Source organism: Aphelocoma coerulescens, unplaced genomic scaffold (genome assembly GCF_041296385.1).
Source record: "Aphelocoma coerulescens isolate FSJ_1873_10779 unplaced genomic scaffold, UR_Acoe_1.0 HiC_scaffold_137, whole genome shotgun sequence".
NCBI classification, from domain to species: Eukaryota; Metazoa; Chordata; class Aves; order Passeriformes; family Corvidae; genus Aphelocoma; species Aphelocoma coerulescens.
Window position 1 is genome coordinate 108,811 of NW_027183490.1, and position 9,619 is coordinate 118,429.

The following is a 9,619-nucleotide window of genomic DNA, read 5'->3' on the forward strand; positions in this document are numbered from 1 at the left end:
CCTGGGACTTCGGGGGTTTTTTTTCCCTTCTTCTCTTCTTGACTCTTTCAACATCAGAGCACATTGGGAGAATTTTCTCCCGAGGTGGGGGCCCTGAATGTGGGCCCATGAGCCAGCTGCAAGGAGGAGGAGAGAGACTGCACCTACGGAAGTGTTGGGGTTCCTCCCTCCTGCCATGAGGTCATGGGAGAGGGGACCCTGGGGTAGAGGCATGGCCTGGGCACGGGGTCTCCCTGCTCCCTGCTCACATGTGCCCTAATCCTGTTCAGCACTGCTTATTTTGTGTTGCCCTGTGCCAGGAGGGCCCTGGTTGTGCCGTGATTGCTCAGTTCTTTGGCAGTGCCCCGCCCATGTGGCTGGAGAAGAAAGAGCTCTGCAACTTCTCTCAAGAATCGCTCCCTGTTTCTTTGCACGGGCCTCGCTGTCTATGGATGTTTCAGGAGACCCCACCGAAACACAGAAGGACTCTCAAATTATCCCAGCTTTCTCTGCACAGCGAGAGCTTTTAATATTTAGCATTGTTATCCTTTTCCTGTGTGTTTGTTAAAAAAATAGTTTTTATCTCTTTCACTTTCTTCCCAGGAAAGTTCTTTTTTCCAAAAACCTGGTGGGGGAGGGCTGGGTGTAACCTGCCTTCTATCAGAGGATATTTTCCTCCACATTTGTCCAAACCGGCACAGCCTGTCCTTTCCCTGGGTGTCTGTTGCAGATGGAAGCTGCTGGTGCCATTGTCAGCTTGAAGCACTCTTTTGATGCAAGCAGATGTTGCCAGGTGTGTTCAGCAGCTGTTGCTCAATGCTTATGCCAAGCTATTGTGTTCCTCATGGAACCAAGGAGCCATTGTGACACTGCAGGGGCTGATGGCATCAAGGAGGCAATTGTGACAGTACAGAACCTCCTAGAAACAAGGCTCCATTGTGACACCGTGGGGAATCATGGAATCAAGGAGCCCATTGTGACACGGCTGCATGGAACCAATGGTCCATGGTTACTCGGCGGATTCAAGAAGAGCACGGTGACACCACGCAACATCATGGAACCGTACGTCCATTGTGACACAGCAAGGCCGCATGGAAACAAGGGGACCATTGTGGCAAAGCAGGGCCTAATGGAAGCCTGGAGAGCATTGTGACATTGTGGGGAATCATGGAAACATGGAGAGCATTGTGACACTAAGGAAACTCCTGGAACCAAGATGACCACTGGCACATAATGGAACCTCATGGAAGCAAGCATCCATGATGACTTTGGAGGGCCTCAGGGACCACAGGACCCATTGTGACACAGCAGGACCTGGTGGAACCAAGGAGCCTTTGTGATACTCCAGATCCACATGGAAGCCAGGGTGCACTGAGACACAGCGGGGCCTTGTGGGAACCAAAGACACCTCTGCAAAAAGCAGGCTAGCTCATAGAAGCAAGGAGTCCATTGTTACAACGTAAAAGCTATGGAACCAAGGGACCATTGTGACACTGCGGGGCCTCATGGAACCAAGGAGCCATTGTGACGCAGTGGGGCCTCATGGAATCAAGGAGACCATTGTGACCCAGGTGTTGCATGGGAAGGCAAGGAGCCATTGTGACACTTTGGGCTTCTTCCCTTGAGCTCTGCAGCTGGCTGTCCCAGCCCAGCGCACCATGTGCCACCTGCTCTCCTCAGGGCTCTGCCTGCACACAGCCCCAGGAGAAGTTTTCCTGTTTGCAAGGAAAGAATGGAAAAGCCGGAGCAGGTTTCCTAAACAACAAACCCCACTCAGGAGCCACATGCTCAGTACAGGCTGCGGGGAACGATGTCCCCTTTCTACAAGGGTCAGTGTGAGCAGGAATGAATGATCTCTGGGAGCAGAATTCTCGGAGTCTTTCCACTGAATTCTCTGTCCCTGTGTCTTGGGGTGACTTTATCATGTGTATCCCCCTATTGCTGCTCTATGCCCAGAAGTGAACTTTGTGCATTTCTGTGCCTTTCAACTGAGCCTGAGAGGGGGGAGAGGAAAAAAAAGCCAGACAAACTTCTCAGAGCGTTTGTTCAAGGACACACATACACACTCCTCTGCATCCTGCTTGCAGCAAGAGCAGAGGAAGCAACTTTGTTTCTTTTTAGCCAGTTTTCAGCTCCTTTTCTCTGGGGGGAGATGGAGAGTTGAACTTTGTTTTCCTGGGACTTCGGGGGTTTTTTTTCCCTTCTTCTCTTCTTGACTCTTTCAACATCAGAGCACATTGGGAGAATTTTCTCCCGAGGTGGGGGCCCTGAATGTGGGCCCATGAGCCAGCTGCAAGGAGGAGGAGAGAGACTACACCTACGGAAGTGTTGGGGTTCCTCCCCCCTGCCATGAGGTCATGGGAGAGGGGACCCTGGGGTAGAGGCATGGCCTGGGCACGGGGTCTCCCTGCTCCCTGCTCACATGTGCCCTAATCCTGTTCAGCACTGCTTATTTTGTGTTGCCCTGTGCCAGGAGGGCCCTGGTTGTGCCGTGATTGCTCAGTTCTTTGGCAGTGCCCCGCCCATGTGGCTGGAGAAGAAAGAGCTCTGAAACTTCTCTCAAGAATCGCTCCCTGTTTCTTTGCACGGGCCTCGCTGTCTATGGATGTTTCAGGAGACCCCACCGAAACACGGAAGGACTCTCAAATTATCCCAGCTTTCTCTGCACAGCGAGAGGTTTTAATATTTAGCATTGTTATCCTTTTCCTGTGTGTTTGTTAAAAAAGTAGTTTTTATCTCTTTCACTTTCTTCCCAGGAAAATTCTTTTTTCCCGAAGCTGGTGGGGGAGGGCTGGGTGTAACCTGCCTTCTATCAGAGGATATTTTCCTCCACATTTGTCCAAACCGGCACAGCCTGTCCTTTCCCTGGGTGTCTGTTGCAGATGGAAGCTGCTGGTGCCATTGTCAGCTTGAAGCCCTCTTTTGATGCAAGCAGATGTTGCCAGGTGTGTTCAGCAGCTGTTGCTCAATGCTTATGCCAAGCTATTGTGTTCCTCATGGAACCAAGGAGCCATTGTGACACTGCAGGGGCTGATGGCATCAAGGAGGCAATTGTGACAGTACAGAACCTCCTAGAAACAAGGCTCCATTGTGACACCGTGGGGAATCATGGAATCAAGGAGCCCATTGTGACACGGCTGCATGGAACCAATGGTCCATGGTTACACGGCGGATTCAAGAAGAGCACGGTGACACCACGCAACATCATGGAACCGTACGTCCATTGTGACACAGCAAGGCCGCATGGAAACAAGGGGACCATTGTGGCAAAGCAGGGCCTAATGGAAGCCTGGAGAGCATTGTGACATTGTGGGGAATCATGGAAACATGGAGAGCATTGTGACACTAAGGAAACTCCTGGAACCAAGATGACCACTGGCACATAATGGAACCTCATGGAAGCAAGCATCCACAATGACTTTGGAGGGCCTCAGGGACCACAGGACCCATTGTGACACAGCAGGACCTGGTGGAACCAAGGAGCCTTTGTGATACTCCAGATCCACATGGAAGCCAGGGTGCACTGAGACACAGCGGGGCCTTGTTGGAACCAAAGACACCTCTGCAAAAAGCAGGCTAGCTCATAGAAGCAAGGAGTCCATTGTTACAACGTAAAAGCTATGCAACCAAGGGACCATTGTGACACTGCGGGGCCTCATGGAACCAATTGTCCATGATGACAGTGCGGATCAAAGGAGACCATGGTGACACTGCGGAACCTGATGGAACCAAGGAGCCATTGTGACACAGTGGGGCCTCATGGAATCAAGGAGACCATTGTGACCCAGGTGTTGCATGGGAAGGCAAGGAGCCATTGTGACACTTTGGGCTTCTTCCCTTGAGCTCTGCAGCTGGCTGTCCCAGCCCAGCGCACCATGTGCCACCTGCTCTCCTCAGGGCTCTGCCTGCACACAGCCCCAGGAGAAGTTTTCCTGTTTGCAAGGAAAGAATGGAAAAGCCGGAGCAGGTTTCCTAAACAACAAACCCCACTCAGGAGCCACATGCTCAGTACAGGCTGCCGGGAACGATGTCCCCTTTCTACAAGGGTCAGTGTGAGCAGGAATGAATGATCTCTGGGAGCAGAATTCTCGGAGTCTTTCCACTGAATTCTCTGTCCCTGTGTCTTGGGGTGACTTTATCATGTGTATCCCCTATTGCTGCTCTATGCCCAGAAGTGAACTTTGTGCATTTCTGTGCCTTTCAACTGAGCCTGAGAGGGGGGAGAGGAAAAAAACCGGACAAACTTCTCAGAGCGTTTGTTCAAGGACACACATACACACTCCTCTGCATCCTGCTTGCAGCAAGAGTGGAGGAAGCAACCTTGTTTCTTTTTAGCCAGTTTTCAGCTCCTTTTCTCTGGGGGGAGATGGAGAGTTGAACTTTGTTTTCCTGGGACTTTGGGGGTTGTTTTTCCCTTCTTCTCTTCTTGACTCTTTCAACATCAGAGCACATTGGGAGAATTTTCTCCCGAGGTGGGGGCCCTGAATGTGGGCCCATGAGCCAGCTGCAAGGAGGAGGAGAGAGACTGCACCTACGGAAGTGTTGGGGTTCCTCCCTCCTGCCATGCGGTCATGGGAGAGGGGACCCTGGGGTAGAGGCATGGCCTGGGCACGGGGGGTCTCCCTGCTCCCTGCTCACATGTGCCCTAACCCTGTTCAGCACTGCTTATTTTGTGTTGCCCTGTGTGAGGAGGGCCCTGGTTGTGCCGTGATTGCTCAGTTCTTTGGCAGTGCCCCGCCCATGTGGCTGGAGAAGAAAGAGCTCTGAAACTTCTACCAAGAATCGCTCCCTGTTTCTTTGCACGGGCCTCGCTGTCTATGGATGTTTCAGGAGACCCCACCGAAACACAGAAGGACTCTCAAATTATCCCAGCTTTCTCTGCACAGCGAGAGCTTTAAATATTTAGCATTGTTATCCTTTTCCTGTGTGTTTGTTAAAAAAACAGTTTTTATCTCTTTCACTTTCTTCCCAGGAAAGTTCTTTTTTCCAAAACCTGGTGGGGGAGGGCTGGGTGTAACCTGCCTTCTATCAGAGGATATTTTCCTCCACATTTGTCCAAACCGGCACAGCCTGTCCTTTCCTGGGTCTCTGTTGCAGATGGAAGCTGCTGGTGCCATTGTCAGCTTGAAGCACTCTTTTGATGCAAGCAGATGTTGCCAGGTGTGTTCAGCAGCTGTTGCTCAATGCTTATGCCAAGCTATTGTGTTCCTCATGGAACCAAGGAGCCATTGTGACACTGCAGGGGCTGATGGCATCAATGAGGCAATTGTGACAGTACAGAACCTCCTAGAAACAAGGCTCCATTGTGACACCGTGGGGAATCATGGAATCAAGGAGCCCATTGTGACACGGCTGCATGGAACCAATGGTCCATGGTTACACGGCGGATTCAAGAAGAGCACGGTGACACCACGCAACATCATGGAACCATAGGTCCATTGTGACACAGCAAGGCCGCATGGAAACAAGGGGACCATTGTGGCAAAGCAGGGCCCAATGGAAGCCTGGAGAGCATTGTGACATTGTGGGGAATCATGGAAACATGGAGAGCATTGTGACACTAAGGAAACTCCTGGAACCAAGATGACCACTGGCTAATAATGGAACCTCATGGAAGCAAGCATCCATGATGACTTTGGAGGGCCTCAGGGACCACAGGACCCATTGTGACACAGCAGGACCTGGTGGAACCAAGGAGCCTTTGTGATACTCCAGATCCACATGGAAGCCAGGGTGCACTGAGACACAGCGGGGCCTTGTTGGAACCAAAGACACCTCTGCAAAAAGCAGGCTAGCTCATAGAAGCAAGGAGTCCATTGTTACAACGTAAAAGCTATGGAACCAAGGGACCATTGTGACACTGCGGGGCCTCATGGAACCAAGGAGCCATTGTGACACAGTGGGGCCTCATGGAATCAAGGAGACCATTGTGACCCAGGTGTTGCATGGGAAGGCAAGGAGCCATTGTGACACTTTGGGCTTCTTCCCTTGAGCTCTGCAGCTGGCTGTCCCAGCCCAGCGCACCATGTGCCACCTGCTCTCCTCAGGGCTCTGCCTGCACACAGCCCCAGGAGAAGTTTTCCTGTTTGCAAGGAAAGAATGGAAAAGCCGGAGCAGGTTTCCTAAACAACAAACCCCACTCAGGAGCCACATGCTCAGTACAGGCTGCGGGGAACGATGTCCCCTTTCTACAAGGGTCAGTGTGAGCAGGAATGAATGATCTCTGGGAGCAGAATTCTCGGAGTCTTTCCACTGAATTCTCTCTCCCTGTGTCTTGGGGTGACTTTATCATGTGTATCCCCCTATTGCTGCTCTATGCCCAGAAGTGAACTTTGTGCATTTCTGTGCCTTTCAACTGAGCCTGAGAGGGGGGAGAGGAAAAAAAAGCCAGACAAACTTCTCAGAGCGTTTGTTCAAGGACACACATACACACTCCTCTGCATCCTGCTTGCAGCAAGAGCAGAGGGAAGCAACTTTGTTTCTTTTTAGCCAGTTTTCAGCTCCTTTTCTCTGGGGGGAGATGGAGAGTTGAACTTTGTTTTCCTGGGACTTTGGGGGTTTTTTTTCCCTTCTTCTCTTCTTGACTCTTTCAACATCAGAGCACATTGGGAGAATTTTCTCCCGAGGTGGGGGCCCTGAATGTGGGCCCATGAGCCAGCTGCAAGGAGGAGGAGAGAGACTACACCTACGGAAGTGTTGGGGTTCCTCCCCCCTGCCATGAGGTCATGGGAGAGGGGACCCTGGGGTAGAGGCATGGCCTGGGCACGGGGTCTCCCTGCTCCCTGCTCACATGTGCCCTAATCCTGTTCAGCACTGCTTATTTTGTGTTGCCCTGTGCCAGGAGGGCCCTGGTTGTGCCGTGATTGCTCAGTTCTTTGGCAGTGCCCCGCCCATGTGGCTGGAGAAGAAAGAGCTCTGAAACTTCTCTCAAGAATCGCTCCCTGTTTCTTTGCACGGGCCTCGCTGTCTATGGATGTTTCAGGAGACCCCACCGAAACACGGAAGGACTCTCAAATTATCCCAGCTTTCTCTGCACAGCGAGAGGTTTTAATATTTAGCATTGTTATCCTTTTCCTGTGTGTTTGTTAAAAAAGTAGTTTTTATCTCTTTCACTTTCTTCCCAGGAAAATTCTTTTTTCCCGAAGCTGGTGGGGGAGGGCTGGGTGTAACCTGCCTTCTATCAGAGGATATTTTCCTCCACATTTGTCCAAACCGGCACAGCCTGTCCTTTCCCTGGGTGTCTGTTGCAGATGGAAGCTGCTGGTGCCATTGTCAGCTTGAAGCCCTCTTTTGATGCAAGCAGATGTTGCCAGGTGTGTTCAGCAGCTGTTGCTCAATGCTTATGCCAAGCTATTGTGTTCCTCATGGAACCAAGGAGCCATTGTGACACTGCAGGGGCTGATGGCATCAAGGAGGCAATTGTGACAGTACAGAACCTCCTAGAAACAAGGCTCCATTGTGACACCGTGGGGAATCATGGAATCAAGGAGCCCATTGTGACACGGCTGCATGGAACCAATGGTCCATGGTTACACGGCGGATTCAAGAAGAGCACGGTGACACCACGCAACATCATGGAACCGTACGTCCATTGTGACACAGCGGGGCCTCATGGAAACAAGGGGACCATTGTGGCAAAGCAGGGCCTAATGGAAGCCTGGAGAGCATTGTGACATTGTGGGGAATCATGGAAACATGGAGAGCATTGTGACACTAAGGAAACTCCTGGAACCAAGATGACCACTGGCACATAATGGAACCTCATGGAAGCAAGCATCCACAATGACTTTGGAGGGCCTCAGGGACCACAGGACCCATTGTGACACAGCAGGACCTGGTGGAACCAAGGAGCCTTTGTGATACTCCAGATCCACATGGAAGCCAGGGTGCACTGAGACACAGCGGGGCCTTGTTGGAACCAAAGACACCTCTGCAAAAAGCAGGCTAGCTCATAGAAGCAAGGAGTCCATTGTTACAACGTAAAAGCTATGCAACCAAGGGACCATTGTGACACTGCGGGGCCTCATGGAACCAATTGTCCATGATGACAGTGCGGATCAAAGGAGACCATGGTGACACTGCGGAACCTGATGGAACCAAGGAGCCATTGTGACACAGTGGGGCCTCATGGAATCAAGGAGACCATTGTGACCCAGGTGTTGCATGGGAAGGCAAGGAGCCATTGTGACACTTTGGGCTTCTTCCCTTGAGCTCTGCAGCTGGCTGTCCCAGCCCAGCGCACCATGTGCCACCTGCTCTCCTCAGGGCTCTGCCTGCACACAGCCCCAGGAGAAGTTTTCCTGTTTGCAAGGAAAGAATGGAAAAGCCGGAGCAGGTTTCCTAAACAACAAACCCCACTCAGGAGCCACATGCTCAGTACAGGCTGCGGGGAACGATGTCCCCTTTCTACAAGGGTCAGTGTGAGCAGGAATGAATGATCTCTGGGAGCAGAATTCTCGGAGTCTTTCCACTGAATTCTCTGTCCCTGTGTCTTGGGGTGACTTTATCATGTGTATCCCCTATTGCTGCTCTATGCCCAGAAGTGAACTTTGTGCATTTCTGTGCCTTTCAACTGAGCCTGAGAGGGGGGAGAGGAAAAAAAACCGGACAAACTTCTCAGAGCGTTTGTTCAAGGACACACATACACACTCCTCTGCATCCTGCTTGCAGCAAGAGTGGAGGAAGCAACCTTGTTTCTTTTTAGCCAGTTTTCAGCTCCTTTTCTCTGGGGGGAGATGGAGAGTTGAACTTTGTTTTCCTGGGACTTTGGGGGTTTTTTTTCCCTTCTCCTCTTCTTGACTCTTTCAACATCAGAGCACATTGGGAGAATTTTCTCCCGAGGTGGGGGCCCTGAATGTGGGCCCATGAGCCAGCTGCAAGGAGGAGGAGAGAGACTGCACCTACGGAAGTGTTGGGGTTCCTCCCCCCTGCCATGAGGTCATGGGAGAGGGGACCCTGGGGTAGAGGCATGGCCTGGGCACGGGGTCTCCCTGCTCCCTGCTCACATGTGCCCTAACCCTGTTCAGCACTGCTTATTTTGTGTTGCCCTGTGCCAGGAGGGCCCTGGTTGTGCTGTGATTGCTCAGTTCTTTGGCAGTGCCCCGCCCATGTGGCTGGAGAAGAAAGAGCTCTGAAACTTCTACCAAGAATCGCTCCCTGTTTCTTTGCACGGGCCTCGCTGTCTATGGATGTTTCAGGAGACCCCACCGAAACACAGAAGGACTCTCAAATTATCCCAGCTTTCTCTGCACAGCGAGAGGTTTTAATATTTAGCATTGTTATCCTTTTCCTGTGTGTTTGTTAAAAAAATAGGTTTTATCTCTTTCACTTTCTTCCCAGGAAAGTTCTTTTTTCCAAAAACCTGGTGGGGGAGGGCTGGGTGTAACCTGCCTTCTATAAGAGGATATTTTCCTCCACATTTGTCCAAACCGGCACAGCCTGTCCTTTCCTGGGTCTCTGTTGCAGATGGAAGCTGCTGGTGCCATTGTCAGCTTGAAGCCCTCTTTTGATGCAAGCAGATGTTGCCAGGTGTGTTCAGCAGCTGTTGCTCAATGCTTATGCCAAGCTATTGTGTTCCTCATGGAACCAAGGAGCCATTGTGACACTGCAGGGGCTGATGGCATCAAGGAGGCAATTGTGA